Below are 15,788 nucleotides of genomic sequence, written 5' to 3' on the forward strand. Positions count from 1 at the left end.
GTCACCTTAAAATTTAACCTTTTGTAAGTGAGTTGTCAACTAGTTGTTGAGCTGCTTCTGTAGTCAGAAAAACATGACTTCTGAGGTAACTCATCCCACACAACTGCTAAATCATGCTCTAGAATTGCCTGTGTTCCTTTCTCAGTACAGAGGGTGCCTTAAATGACCAGTTCAGACCAGACAACTTGTTTGTAGAAGGCCTGGAAATGCCTCACTTCTCTACTTCTCTCTGGGAACTTAGGTTCAATTCTGAGCCGTTTGAACTAAAAAAAAAAAAAAAGACAAGACAAGATTCAAAGATGGGGATATTAGGTCTCCCACAGTCCCACAGATGGGAGGGTCAACTCACAGTTGAAAGATAATCATCCTTGTGAAGTAACTCATCCATTTGTGGCTCTTCCCCCTCTAGCCTGTTTCCAGAAGGAAGGTGGTACATCATATGACCAAAGTGCCACCACCTCTAGTGAAACTCACCTTACATGTATAGTAGTTTTCATGACCAGTTAAGAAATATTTTATTGTTTTAAAATAAATGGTTTTGAAACCAGCAGAATCTCCACTACTGGTGATCATCAAAGACAGATACAACACGCATCTTTTAGAAATGACATGGATTTGCTTGCTGTCACTTTTACTTGCATTCAAGAGATGGGCTAGTCATAGCTGCTGACTGTATAGATTTTTGTATGAATCTGTGTACCTTCAATTATATCAGGGGGACATCGAGACATCCATTTTTGTCATGTGGTGGAAGTAAGCTGTCACGTGGTTTTGAGTGTTTAGGTTTATGCCTCAGCCATACAATAGAAGATATCTTCATTTTTCTTATGTAATGAGCTGTGATAGCAAAGGTATGGAAGAGGGACAGAATATGGAAGTTTGTTGCTTTTTTTTTTTTTTTTTTAACAAAAATATATTTGTTCTGAGTGACAGCATATGAAGTAACTCATCAGGAGCCTTTGTCTCATGTGGAACTGAAATATAGCCAGTTACCTCCTCCTGAGAAACTAGCAGCTTCTATGAGCTCTTATAGGAGTTTGGAGATTAGGTAGTGCATGGATGAGGTACCTATTGCAAATTTACTAATGACAATGTACTGCAGGAGCAAGATTTTTTTCACCGTGCTTGCGAACACAGCAGGAGGAACATATTAGCTGTGTCTTGTCATTATGAAAGACAGCAGTTACTGGAGCCAACTGAGTTTGGAACTGTACCACATTTTTTTCTCTTTTATGAACTGTACTGTTTCAAGTCATCTTTAAGGATTTGTAGGAGGTATAAGAATGCAGCAACTATAATAGGGAATACAGATAATTTACCTCAGCCTACTCTACAGCCTCATGTCTAGGTTATTTTCATTGCAGATAGGCAATAAAAGTTCAAATCCTTCCTGACAAGGAACTGACCTCTGTCTTCTACATGACTGGTGAAAGCAGGAGTCCCTACTGATTGCTTTACTGTTCTCATTATTTTGTAGTTTGCTACAAAAGAGATTGGGCACTAGAACAGGATCCCCAGGATAGTGGCCATGGCACAAAGCCTGACAGAGTTCAAGAGGCATTTGGACAATGCTCTTAGAAACATGCTTTAATTTTTAGGTGCTCCCGTGTGGAGTGAGGAGTTGGACTTGATGATCGTTTTGTGTCCCTTTTTTTTTTTTTTTTCTTCCAAAAATGCAGCCATTGTGTAGTCCTGAATTAGGATGTATGATTTTTAAATAAACAGCAATTAATAAAATATCATGAAACCATGTGAAATGTGTAGATTGATAATGTTGAGTTCTCATAAGAAATAATTCAAGAAATACAAGACTGAAGCTTGAATATTTTTGACATTTGTAAGTTCAGTAAGATTTCAACTGTTTATAGCCACCTGCTTCGTCTAATTTGTTTTTCAAGGTTTTTAGTACTTTATGCAATAGGCTTCGTGGTACTAACCAGAGATGGTTGCAGTGGTGAAGTTATAAATATGTTGTTTAGATTTTGGAGTTCTTTAAGATGAAGATATTTAAACCAGTTTGATAGATTGATATAAAGTGTCTTTTAACTGCAACAAAAACTTAACGATTACTAAAACAGAAGGGTTTCACTTTGTAAGAGCAATGTCAACTAATTTTCTACAGTAATAACTGCTTATTGTTGTTAGACTTAAGAATATGTATTTTTATGGAATTCTGTCCAAAACCAAGATGGCTCTACAGAAGAGTTTTGTACTGCTTGTTAATATCAGAGTGCATCACAAATTACAGAAAAAAATCAGAAGGTATTTGTCTCATACCTTGCTGTCTCATACCACTTAGAAAATACAATACTAAGGTTGTTTTGTATTATTTCTTTATTTTCATTGTTCCATTTGCTAGCTTTGAAATTGTTTTGAATTTGAAGCATTTTGCTCTGTCTAAAAAAGGACAGAATATAATCATGGAATAATTTGGGTTGGAAGGGACCTCTGGAGGTCATCTGGTCCAACCATCTGCTCAAAGTAGAACTAACTTTGAAGTTAAATCAAGTTGTTCAGCCCTATTTGTGAGGCCCTATAACAGATGTTGTTATGGTTTTCTGAACGACAGGGAATTTGTCCTTTATGAATACCAGGCTGCAGAAGCCACCTAACAGTTTATTGCAGTGCTACTTCAGATCTCAAGAAGGCATGGTGGTGTCTCTAGACATTCAAAGGTAGTTCTGCCATTACTACAAAGAAGATGTATTCCTTGGTGTCATTTGCAGATGTGCCTCTAGTAAGCCAGTGAGAGAACACAATGATGACATCAAGGCTCTTGTTTTTATGTCCCTCTGAATAGAATTAATCTGGCTGATATCATGAAATAGAGGGGATGTTGCAAACTATTACCAAAGTAGCTTTATTATGCAGTAAAGTGATTGCTTATCAGTACTCAGAACTGAATACAGTGGTTGAGTTGAAGTCTAAGTGGAAGATCCTATTTCCATATTTATATATCATAATGTGCCACAGTTTGGTAGCTGGAAAGACCTATCTAGGCCAGTTCTTCAAGTGTCATTTCTTAAGTCCCATTAGCTTCAGTAAGCATGAGGCATGAATGGAATGTAGGTTCTATACTTTACATTAAAAACAAGCAAGCAAGCAAACAAACAAACAAAAAACACAACTTGGAAATAATCAGCTTGAATGCTTCAGTATGATAGCAATAATATCTTTTCATCAGGAGGTATGCTAGTAAGAGTAACTGCACACTTCAAGCAGTACAAGGTGCTTAGCAAATGCACATAATTTTGCCAGACAGTCATCACAAAAGTGTATTGTAATTAAATTAATACAATGGCTTCTTTCTGAAAGAAGAAAATGTCTTTCACTTGTTGCCTCTGATTTAGGCCTGGGATTAGAGAAACACGGTACATTCCTTAAGCAGCATGAATTCTGCTTTTGTAAATGAAAAGAGGAACTTGCTTGTGGCCAGATTTTTTGGCCATCTTGACTGTGTGAAATTAGAAATTATGTGCTATTTATGTCAAGTAGTGGAACCAACTTAAACAGCTCATGTTTAACTCCTTGGTGCTGGATTCACAAAGTACCATCTGTTACCAAGAACCGATGCACTCTGAAACACCTACTTAAAAGAATTAGCTACTTAATTATTAAGATCCTCAGTATCTTCTGCATTAATCAAGGCTGAAAGTGCAAAAATAAAGATAATTTTATATTTACTTTGTTCCACAGCAGTTCTTTATATGGTTTAGTGGGGACTGCTAGCGTTAGGTCAGAGGTTGGACTCGATGATCTTGAGGTCTCTTCCAACCTAGAAATTCTGTGATTCTGTGTGATTTATGAAGTTACTTCTGCAATTCTCATCACTTGCTGCAGTAACTCCCATACATGGAAATATTAGAATGTAATTTAGTATGATTCTTTTCAACATATTACAATAATATTTTCTAACCCAGCACACTGTCTTTCCTACCATTTTATCAGTGTTTGTTATTTGAGTATAAGGTAACTGTCTTTGTTCAAGTAAAGCTTTAGATCCCTTCACTTGTCTTTTAATGAAGTCTATGTGCATTTATGTCCCCCTGTTTAAATAAAACTTTTAAAGTACTTCTAGATATTTAAAATCAATATATATGCCCCTTGTTTTGCTTAAAAAGATAAATATTTAAAATGCATTAAGACTTGGCTTCAGGCTTCTTTCTTTGTTCTGGTAAATGCTAAAGCAGAAAAAAAAAAAGAACACTTAAAACAGGGAGAGGCAAAGAATCCTCCATTGTCTGATAAATCAACCAAACGAGAATAATGAATTAAATTACAGAGAAGAATAAAATGCAAGGCAAGGCAAAGCAAATAGAAAGCTGCCACAAATGCTTTTAAAACCAGATCTTAGGAAAACAAAATTAACTTTCACTTAGTTCAGGGAGATAAATGAAGTGACTGTATGTGCTCTCTGCTTGCAATAAGGTATTTCATATGGCAGGTTTTAAAATAATTGAAAGCTTTCCCAACATTATCCTGTGGTCCTTTCTCACGCAACTAATACCATTGAAATTAATGAAACCCTTCAATGACAGTTGGAGTTTCTAGTTGTTATTTTAAATAATTCAATAGTAGTTTCTTGACACTAAGGAATTACTTAGTTTGGTACTAACCGTTGCTTTGCAAGATCAGTGTTTGAACAGCTGGCCATCTCCTAATCATAGATACTTAAGCAGTAAAATATTTGTACTTGAAGGTATTGCTGTAGTGCAGATGGTTCTTTCAAAAAGAAGATCTTACTGTTAATTATAGTGACATACACAGCAATGTATTTATCTTGTGTTTCCATGCAAATATATTGGCTCAGCAGAGGTTGATTGTGGGAGTATACATAATGTTCAATGGTATTTAGGGATTTAATTGGTAAAGTTGGCCCCAAGCACAGCAATCTTTGACTAGATCAACTGTTCAGAAATTCACCAGGAGACATCGCATAATTTTACTTTTCCACATGTGCTAAAGCTGATTCAGATACCTGTATCCTATGGGCTTCCCCAGCATTCCTTCTGGTGAAGCTGGACCATATGAGGTTCAACAAGTCCAAGTGCCAGATCCTGCAATTGGGGCACAACAACAAGCAACACTACAGGCTGGGAGATGAGTGGTTAGAAAGGAGTATTGGTTGATAGTCGACTGAATATGAGCCAACAGTGTGCTCAGGTGGCCAAGAAGGCCAACAGCATCCTTGCATAAGAGGCAGTGTGGCCAGCAGATCTAGGGAAGTGATTGTCCCCCTGTGCTCTGGTGAGGCCGCACCTCGAGTACTGTGTTCAGTTTTGGGCTCCTCACTACAAGAAGGACATGGAGGTGCTCGAGTGAGCCCAGAGAAGGGCAACAAAGCTGGTGAGGGGTCTGGAGAACAAGTCTTACAAGGAGCGGCTGAAGGAGCTGGGGTTGTTGCCTGGAGAAGAGGAGGCTCAGGGGCGACCTTATCGCACTCTACAGGTACCTTAAATGAGGCTGTAGTGAGGTGGGGGTTGGTCTATTCTCCCACGTGCCTGGTGACAGGACGAGGAGGAATGGGCTGAAGTTGTGCCAGGGGAGGTTTACATTGGGTATTAGGAAGAACTTCTTTATGAAAGGGTTGTTAGGCATTGGAATGGGCTACCCAGGGAAGTGGTTGAGTCACCATCCCTGGAGGTCTTTAAAAGACGTTTAGATTAGAGCTTAGTGATATGGTTTAGGGGAGGACTTGTTAGTGTTAGGTCAGAATTTACGATCTTGGAGGTCTCTTCTAACCTAGATGATTCTGTGATTCTGTAATGCTATCAGCTATAACTGTAGTGGGAAGTTGCTCCAGAGTTAAAAGAATAGCCTGTCAGAAGTATTCTTCTGTGTTTCGTACTCCTTCTTAACTTTGCCTCACATAGGCCTAATCTAATTCCAGGAATAAACTTTTTGTTATCTCACTGCTGATTTTTAAAATCTCTTTCTTTTTGCCTCCTAGAAGAGAGTGAAAGCAGGAGCATCTGACCATCTCCACTTACATTTACATTATACTTTATGAACTGACTACAGGGCTTGAACTATATGGTTTGCATTTGGTTTATGTCTAAATGTGAAGAGCCAACAGTACTTAAAATGTTGCTGGTAGGAGTCACAAAAAATCAACAAATAATACAATTAGTGAAGCAGATAAATGTGCAACTTCTCAAATAGTATGCAACTTTAAGATCACATTTACAATAGCAGCAGTCTCAGGGGCATCTCCACTGGAAATGAGACAATGTTGGGGAGGTTTTTTAATATCACAGTTTACTGCCTTTCTTCATGTTTCCACAGACACAACAGAAACCTCAAATGACTGCCTTTTACTTGCTTCCAAACCTCCATACCTTTCAGGGTAGGTGGTTAAAGGTCTCGATATGAGAGATTTAGAGGCAAGTTTCTCCAATGATTAGTCACAGGAATGTAATTGGAAATTTTTCAAAGCCTGCCAGGAAATCAAATAAGAGAAGCCAAATCAGAACTACCTACTGTGGTACCAGAGCAAAAGCAGCACAGAAGGCTTATTTTGCTTAGCAGATCGCCACTGATACCTGCTGAAGACAGACTATGGCTGTACTGGACTACTTACACCAAAAATATTCACTAAACTAGTTCTAACACGTTGTCTGGTTAATTCACACATTGTGTCATTTTAAAATGTACATAGTGTGTGCTGTTCACAAGCCCTCACTCCAGAACGCTTATAAGTAATTGTGAAAATATATTCATTTTGATTTAGGAGGTTGAAAGTCCTGTTTTTATTCTTAACCTTAATAACTGAAAAATATATTTTCAAAAGCAGTATTCCCAAACTGTATTACTAGGTCATTTCCCGTAAAAGCTTTGCCTTACATCCTTACACAGTCATTTCCAGTTAAAGCTTTGACTCACATCCTTACACAATCATACGTGAAGCAATCCTACCATTCCTACTGTGAATTAAAAGATCCTGAGGTACTGCAGGTTATCAGGATACCTTTCATCAACTGTGGTGTAATAACCATCTGTAAGTGCTCTCAGCATACCTGAGTTCCTGGTGTGGCATGCCATGATGCACACCATGAATGGCCAGTTTAAGAACTTGTTGGAGCATTTTGCATGCATTGTACATGTACATGTACTGTCAATTTTTTTCCGTCCATGAGGTATGAGAGAGAAGGGAGTAGCAGGTGCATCTCTGCATCTTCTCCCACTGAGTAGTTAAGCTGGCTGTATACCTGGACTCTGGAAATGGGAAGAATTCCCAGATTCCCTACCCTCACTATAGCCTCCCCACTTACATTAAGGTCAAGATTTGACAATGTTACACAGAAGGCTAACCTTAGTGACAGAATGCTCATAATTAGCCTTGGACTTATTTATATTTTTTTTTCAATAAATTCTATTTTTGTATGCTTAAATATATGTGAAGGTTTGTATGGTGCTTCTATTCAGGATTCAAGCAGCTATTACGAGACTTGGAGTTTACACAAGGCAAATTTCCCTGTAATAGAAAACCAGAAAAAAATACTGTTGAACTAACTTTATATAGGGTGTTGTGTGTGGGAAAGGGAGTGGCAGTAGAGATAATCTGGTTTAGAGGTGATTCCAGACTTAAATCCTTTAATACAAACATCCTTAAACCTTGAACCTTTAAATCGTAAACCTAGATATGGAAACAAACACTGTGGCTCAGACCCACTCCTAAATTATATAGTAATTTTTAATATAATTTTTGGAAAGGATTATTGTTGTGTTATGCAAAGAGTGTATTCTGTAGAAAGAATGTTTGCTTTAAATTGAATAATGTGAGAAACGGAATATTTGCAATTTAAACAAAGCTGCTCATGTTCCATGTAAAAGTTGGAAACAATATCATTTGCCTTGTTAAGAACTGTTTATTGAATGTAGTTTAAATATCAGCTGAGGGGGTTGGTGTTTATTTTAATCATACTGCTTGAATAGGTGATCATTAAAAAGTTATTGTTCTCAGGTGTCATGAACACCATGCATTTCATAACCAAACATTTGGCATTTTTGATTTTTTTTCTACCACTGGGTGAATCAATACACAGGCAGCTAAAGTGCCAGAGTAGTTTTCATTTCAGTCTTCTAAGAAAACTTGGCTAAAATTCCAGAGACAGAGCACATCAACATCATAGCTTTTTACAGGGGAAAACACATTAGCTTGGTCTCTTCCAACCTAGATGATTCTGTGATTCTGTGATACATTGTGTTGACCTACCTATCCTAAGACTGGCAGCTCACTTAAGTAGCATAGGTAAAATATAAAATATAAAAAAAAAATATAAAATATAAACTTACTATTCCATCATTATTTCTTGTCCTGTCATTAGCCTCAAATTTCAAATGTTGATGAGAAACTCCATGACTCATAGAGGAATAGAACAGCTTGTAAACCAATATTGAAGAAATAACTGTTATGATCAAATATTGCTGAGATCATATTTTGCTTCTCTGCCGTACACTGAAGTACTCTCTCTCAAACCATTTTTCAGTCATACTGTTATTACAGCATGACACTGTTGAGAGTAATAATTACCAAGTGGATCACTTTATACTAATCATGTCTTCAAAAGTGAAGCATCTAGTAGTAAATAACAGTGCTTCATTTATTCAGTTGATTTTTTTTCCAAATTTATGCCTTTCCTACATATTTTTTCAGGACCTTTCCACCAATTGGTTTTTATCAGAAAAACTGTTTATGAAAGCTGGTGAATTTTATAATTCTGTGTTTCCATGGAGAATGGTGGCCTGATAAACAGATGAATGAAGGGCTGAGAGAGCAGAAGACAATTCATAATATTCTATCTCAAATATTGGCATAATAGTTCTTGGTGTGGAAATATGGGAAAATTATGCTGCCATTCATGCTTGTGTGAGAATGGTGGCTTAGAAGCAGTGTTGTACTGTATTATATCCACACCTGCAAAGGTGCATCAAGGGTTGCATACTGAGAAACTATAGGGCAGGAACAACCTATTCCTATTTCTTCAAGAAGTCTTTGACCTGTACACAGCTTCAGGCATTTCAGAGATGATAAAATATTTTTCTTTATGTAAGACATAAATTTCACTATTTCGCTGTTTACCATAGCAGAGCTACACTACTTAATACAAAATAAATATTTTTGTCCTGGGTGGTATATTATTTGACAAAGTATTTATGCAAAGCTCCTGCTATAACTTTGCCCTAGAAACAATCAAGCTGGTCAATATTGAGACATGCTTCATGTGCCCCGAGCTGACTCTACCCTGGGCTATAATATTAAATATAAAATCTTTACCCAGTCTGATTAAACTTTGCTATAGTCAATTTTTAGAGCAGTAATGCTGCAAGGCATGCAATCCAGAAAGGAAACTACTTGCTATATCTCCTACTTGCTATTAATCTAAAACAATTAAAGACATGTTCAAGACCATATTTTGACCATAGTTTGTATGGTCATTAATGTCTTGATCTTGTTGGATACTAAACTTTCTGGCCTTATCCATTAGCTACTCTTAACTATTGAAGTCAACACAACTGTTACTATGCTTAAGTGCTTTGTTGAATCAGGGCCAGAGTGCTCAGAAGCTGGTAAGATCAACCCCGCAGTAAGAGAAAAGAAACAAAAAACATGTGGCCAGTCGCAAGTAATCATTGCAGTTGTAGTGTATGAAGCATCAGCTTTAGCAATATATCCATGGGCTTAGCTACATGCAAAACCAATTCCTTCAGTAATTTTCTTACTGAATAGCTTCACAGAAACTACAGTCTATTTATGGCATTCTGTTTGAAGGAAGGTTAGGTTGGAATGAAGGTAGCAGGTTTTCATATGGCAAATTATCTTCCAAACTTTGATAACAGCCATTTTGCACATGCAGTTAATAGGTTAATTATAATTGGGGGTGGGGGTGGGGAATTGGGTCAGTTTCCTGAAGTAATGACAAGAAATACACAACAAAACACCATTTATTTACAGGAATACTTTTGAATGTATGCTATTTTTATTGAATTAATATTTTTGTGCTGCCAGGTAAAGCTTTTAAATCTACGTTTAAATCCTCCCTCCCTCCCTCCCTTCTTTCCTTCCTTCCTTCCTTCCTTCCTTGCTTCCACCATATTTAATTCTAATGGGGAAACCTATCAGATACTGCTTAATAATTATTTCAAATCCGGTTGCTTTCCAGCAATAGATGTTGTGGTTTGGCCCAACAGGCAGCTAAGCATTTCACAACCATTCATTCACTAACTACATGCCACAGTGGCATGAGGGAGAGAATTGGAAGAAAAGGGCAAAAAACTCACGGGTTGAGATAAAGACAGTTTAATAAGGCAGAAAAAGAAGGGAAAATAATAATAATAATGATGATAAAAGAATATACAAAGTGAGGCACAATGAAATTTATCATCATCCGCTGACCAAAGCCCAGCTCGTCCCTGACCAGTGGCACCCACCTCAGACAACCCCCCCAGTTTTATTGTTCTACATGATGTCATTTGGTGTGGGACATCCCTTTGGCCAGCCTAGATCAGCTGTCCTGGCTGTGTCCCCCTAGCTCCTTGTGCACCCCCACCCTTCTTTCTGGCATGGCAGCACAAGAAACTGAAAAGTCCTTGGCTCTGTATAAATGCTGCTCTGCAACATCTAAAAGATTGGTGTGTTATCAGCATTGTTCTCATCCCAAGTCCAAAACACAGTGCCATACTACTTACGAGGTATAGAATTATCCCAGCTGAAACCAAGACAATGTTAGTGTGTTTACCAATGCCAAACATTTTTCTTCCAATTAAGCCTTCATTTGAGCTGCTGTTGTTGAACAAGTCTGCTTTGAAATGTTGTTTTCCATCAACTCCCATTTGATTTTTCTTTCTAGTAAGTTTCTGTGATTTGGTTGCCCACACAGTAATACTGTCACAGCTGGCATTAATTTGCATTTTTATACCAAATTGCAGGCACACGTCATTCAACAGCCATCTATCAAACAGAATAATATAGAACTATAGGGCTGAAACACTTCTACAGCAGAGACTGTTACCATTATCACCACTTGACAGGCATGGAGCAGAGGTAGGGAGGTAAGAAGTGCTTTGCCTAAAGACTTCCAGCCAACCAGCGACCCAGCTAACCCCAGTACCCAAAACAATCTGATGCAATTTACTTGCTGTAGATTAAAGGAATACAAAGAAATACATGCCTCTTAAATGTTTGTACCTAGTCTCCTAGAGTGGTAGTAGGTTGCTGTGATATTGATGTTGCTGGGCTGCATGAACAAACTTCAGTGCTGCTTCTGCCCATGCTTATGCTGATTCTCTATCTACAAAGCAGACTTCAGCTCCTCTTGATCGTCAAGTTGGCAACCTTCTGTCAAGTTGGCACCCTTCAGGAGCAGTAAATACAACGTGGAAAAAAAGTATTTGAGGCAAAGAAAGGAGCTGTCTGTAGTAACGTGGCAGAAAAAAGAAACCACATTAGATGAAATTATTCACACCGCTGGCATTACTGGAAATGTATAGCAAGACAAATATGTGGAAAGTGTTGGCAAAGAAGAGCAATAGACATTACTTATTTTATTTGGTTTATTTTTCAGAAATGTATTTTCCAGAAAATGTAGAATCATTTAAACCAGAAAATCCAGCTGTGAAAAGTTGCAGGATTACCTGGCATTGTGATGGGTGATTTTTCTAAGTGAATCTCAAAGCTTCAGGTGCTGTCTGGAGATTATGAGATCTAGCAGATGTAAAATGTAGGCCAAGGGCATTCCTATTAACTGTCATGCAGAATACGTTGCAGTACTTTTAGCAAACTTTTCGATACACAGTGTTTAAATTGTGCATAGAAACCAGAACTTTTCAAAGTGTCAAACTGAGGTACTTGTTATTAATTGACTTGTAATTCATTGACATTAATAACATTTTGAGATGCTTTAACATTTTTTTTTAAAAGATACATAATAAATGTGCACTTTCCTCAAACATATATCTGAAATATATTTATTTTATTAGAATGGAACAGAAGAGTTTAGGTTACAGAGGGGGAGAAAGAAGGTAAGTTTGGCAAAGGACATCTTCATAAATAGTGAAAGCTTTGTGTATTCATTTGAAAATAAAGGCTATTTTTAGTTGGAACATAAGAGGGAGGGAATCAAAACAGACATCTTTTCAACATGCTTTAAAGCAAGCCCAGATCACTACATTTCTAGTTAGAGATATGAGATGTCTGTTCAACAAAGTTAGAAGGAAAAGAGCTAAGCACTTGTGGAATTTTAAGAACATGCTCATGTGATGCCCGTGTAGGAATGTTTTTATTAGTTTAGGAACTCATTTTATACTTCAGAAAATTCACCTTAAAAATCATAGCAAAAATAATTAACATTAGCTATTAATTTCTTTGGAAGGATTAGTTCTGTGCAGCTGTCTGAAACATCAAGAATTCTTTGGCTTGGGCAGCTAAAGATCATGTCCATGTCAGTAACTTTAGGTGATTTCTTGAAGTGACTTATGTAAAATATTTTTATGGTTTGCCTTTCTTTTTTTTTTTTTTTTCTTTTTTTTCTTTTTTTTTGTAAAGAAATAATTGAACAAAAGTACAAACAAAAGAACAGAAGTAATTGTTTGAGTAATCTGCTTGCAGTAAAAAAGTTCTTTAAGGAGTTCTTACTTAAGTGACTATTCTATTGACTAACTTCGCAAGCTTAGAGATGCTTAAAAGTCCTTCAAGTCACGTGTTTCTATGCAAATATTTTCAGTTCTGGGAAAGATGATTGCTCGCAATTTGTGCTTGGTGGATGAGTCTTTTTAGTGTTAAATGGCATGCTTTCTAATCAGAAGAACAAGGGAGTTACCAAACTTTCTAAAGACTTCCAATTGGAAGAATCAAGAAAACTCCTAACTATTAAGAGGAAGATGGATTTTATATTAAAAAAAAAAAAAAAAAAAAAAAAAGAAAGAAAGAAAGAAAAAAAAGGTTTTATAATGTGATATATAAGAGAAAAATGTGAAATATCTAAGAACTGAAATGAAGGATTTTGCCATTTCTTTGCAGTGATATGTTCCCATTCTAGAAGGGTTAGCAGAGCTTTGTGATAAAACTGCCAGAAATCAGTCCCAGTAGATACTGGATATTCTGTAAATATTAACTACTCAAATGACTTTTTGGAAGAAGTTACAGCTGTGAATTACAGTGTATTGACTTCATCTGGACTTAATGCACAACCATTAGCTTTGGAGATAGTGACTGACATTCAACTAGGATGCAGCTTGAACTGTTTGTCCCGTACCTGTTGCTGAGTTCTAATGGACAGCTGAAAAGAAAAATCTTAAAAATGTTACATTGGTGATCTCAATGGAAGGAGAAAAGAAGGCTAGGATAAGCTTTTCTTTTGCATGTGCTGTAAACAGAGAATGAGTTACATAAATACTAAACTCAAGAGCCATAAACTTTATAAGCAATTCCGGGAAAAAAATGTGTGTTTTCATCTTTCTTTTTTTTTTTTTTTCTTTTTTTTTTCCTTTTTTTTTTTATTTTATTTTTTTTTTCTTATTGTAGTCTCTTAGGTGGCTTTTTAGATCATTCCATACATCTTGCATCATTCTAATAAAAAAAAAATTTAAGAAAAAAAATTTCTAAAGCAATCTCGTCATTTAATGTGCATACTTCATTCATATATATACACTTTGAGTTCTTCATGCCTCTAGTTGTATTTAATTAAAAAATGTCCAACTTTTCCTGAGTTTTGGAAAAGTTTCTGTCTCAAATAGGACCTATTTTTCTGTTATGTTTCAGTTTTGCAACCCATATTACTCAAGCTTCATGAAGAATATGCATGCAAAACCCTTTCTGAAATAACTTGAGTTATGTATTGACTCAAAATAAAGAAAATCTTGTTTATTTGTTTGTTTGTTTTTCAATATAGGTTGCTATGAGAATACCAGGATTCCTTTGTTCATTTTGTTTAAATATAAAAATATGAAATTGTGGTTATTAAAAACATTATTAAAAACATTAATTCTATATTTACAGTATCAAGTTAATAGGAGAAGCAAGATTGACATAAAAAGTTTTTTGAACCTCTTCCTCATTTTCTAGCTCAAACAGATAAGTTATTTGGAACCACAGCTGTTTATGAATGAGTGACTAAGGGTTTGCTAATGCACAAGAGGTGAATTAGGAAGGAAGGCAAGAACTGTGAGAGAGAAGAAGCTGCTGAAAAGCTCACAAAATAAATAGATGTGGAGCTACAATAGAACCAAACAGCTTTCTGCAGTGCCAAAAGCTGAAAATACCAAATATTTTGGATGACAATTGATTTAATTACGTTTCTGGAAAAAGGCATAGTGAACCTCTGGACTGATATATCTGTGTGCTGAGTTGATGTAAACTCTTGATTCTTGGTATTTTGTAGCTTTACAAAGACCAGTCTACCTTACATGCAGATAGTTTAAATGATAAGTTCTGATTATCAGATAATATGCAATCAATAAGAGATTTCATCATTGCAATCACTATGGTCATTTGGCACAAGCTGCACATTGTTAATATAGTCAGATTAATATAGCACACAACACTTTCAGATCCCAGGAGAGGGGTACAAGCAGGTGATAGGCAATAATTGAGTGAACTGGAACAGATAAAATCAGATGAAACCTACTTCCAAGTGCACTGTGATTGTGTCTTCATCCAAGAGGCATATCAAATGGGAAAAGCCCAGCAACCAAGAGGCAAGTGAAAGCACATCCAGGTATTTATTTGTTTCTAAGTGAGAGGGAATAATCACAAGGCAACAATTTATTTCTTTATACACTTGTTTTTGAGAGCATTTGGAGTTCTGAAGAAAACATACAAAAAATTAGCATACATGTTATGAAGACAAGTGCTACAAAAATCTATTTCAAGGAGGTTTCTCATCAGTCTTTTTTACTAGAATACGATTTTAGCTAGTTTCAGACACTAATTATTTTCTCTTTAATTTATAATCCTTCCCTTCTGCATCCAACTTGCTCATAGCAGTCTAATGCCAGACCAGCCCTAAGGGCAGCAAAGATATTTGTTTTCCCTCTTGGAACCCACAATCAGGCTCTTGGCATTAGTGGCTATGTCAAACCAAGTTAATTAATAATATCAGACACGTAATTTTGCATCCTCTGAACTGAGAGGGGAACTAAATCCAGAAAAAAAAAAAAATAATAAAAAAGAATATATTTGTACTTTGAGTTTTTCTTCTTTTGTCTAAGTCTTTATTGCTCTTTGGTTTTCTTCCTTATGCAATCAGTATTGAGAAAAACAGCTATAAATTATTACGGTTATAGTTATTTGTAGGGCTCTCAAAAAGTGAAGAGCTGGAAGTTGCTTGAAAGCTTCTGTTTGAAAACATAGTGCTGTAAGTTTTGTCACTCAAGACTTTGGTATTACTCCTAAGAGTCAGAGACAGAATTTTATTTCGGCAGATACAAAACAGGTCTTGTGATACATTCTGAAAAGACAAATCTCAGGATTTTGCAGGCATTTTCACATACCTCCAGGCACAGATTTCTCAAGTAGTGCCAGACAGCAGTGTTGCAATGCTCTGACAATATAAACAGTCATGGGCAGTCATGACAGTCAAAGTCATTCCGTACATTTACAAGATATTCAGAAGGGGGAGCATTGAGATTATTTTTAATACTCACATACATAGATGCTTACATTTCTGAAAATGTTAATTCTCTATTTTAAAGTCAACATGTTAGCTGATATGGCTTAAATTACATAACTGTATAATACTTTCTCCATTTTATTAATGTGTGCTTATGAACAAGTGAGGAATTACCAACTC

At 36.3% G+C, this 15,788-nt stretch overlaps 1 protein-coding gene across 2 annotated transcripts in view; it reads left to right on the plus strand.

Moving 5' to 3' along the window:
• Nucleotides 1–15,788, plus strand: part of ANOS1 (anosmin 1) — a 136,931-nt gene that overhangs the window by 108,757 nt on the left and 12,386 nt on the right. The window lies entirely within an intron of this gene.

The sequence above is a fragment of the Aythya fuligula genome, chromosome 1 (assembly GCF_009819795.1).
Source record: "Aythya fuligula isolate bAytFul2 chromosome 1, bAytFul2.pri, whole genome shotgun sequence".
NCBI lineage: Eukaryota > Metazoa > Chordata > Aves > Anseriformes > Anatidae > Aythya > Aythya fuligula.